Below are 348 nucleotides of genomic sequence, written 5' to 3'. Positions count from 1 at the left end.
CTCAGAAATCCCCTTTGCATTTCTTATGCTGCGGAATCTTGGGCTAAATATATTAAGTTGAAATTCGTAAAAAAAGAACTTGAATTTTGCTTTTACTTTTGCATCTGTAGATAAGTGAGACGTTTTTTAGGCCAATTGTTTATGTTATATTCAACATTAAGTTTGCTTAAAATTATTCTTTTTAGCATGTCCTTTTATTCATGTACATAAAACTGATCTACATAATGAGTTCCACAATCTCTCTTGCAGAGATCTTTCCTTCAGATTACTTTTATTAACCCCTTCAAGTAAATAAGAATAGATCGAAGATGGAAATACTCCGAAAAAAATGGGATTAGGTCTAGTTCT

The sequence above is a fragment of the Penaeus monodon genome, chromosome 34 (assembly GCF_015228065.2).
Source record: "Penaeus monodon isolate SGIC_2016 chromosome 34, NSTDA_Pmon_1, whole genome shotgun sequence".
In the NCBI taxonomy this organism is placed as follows: Eukaryota; Metazoa; Arthropoda; class Malacostraca; order Decapoda; family Penaeidae; genus Penaeus; species Penaeus monodon.
This window is presented reverse-complemented; position numbering follows the sequence as displayed.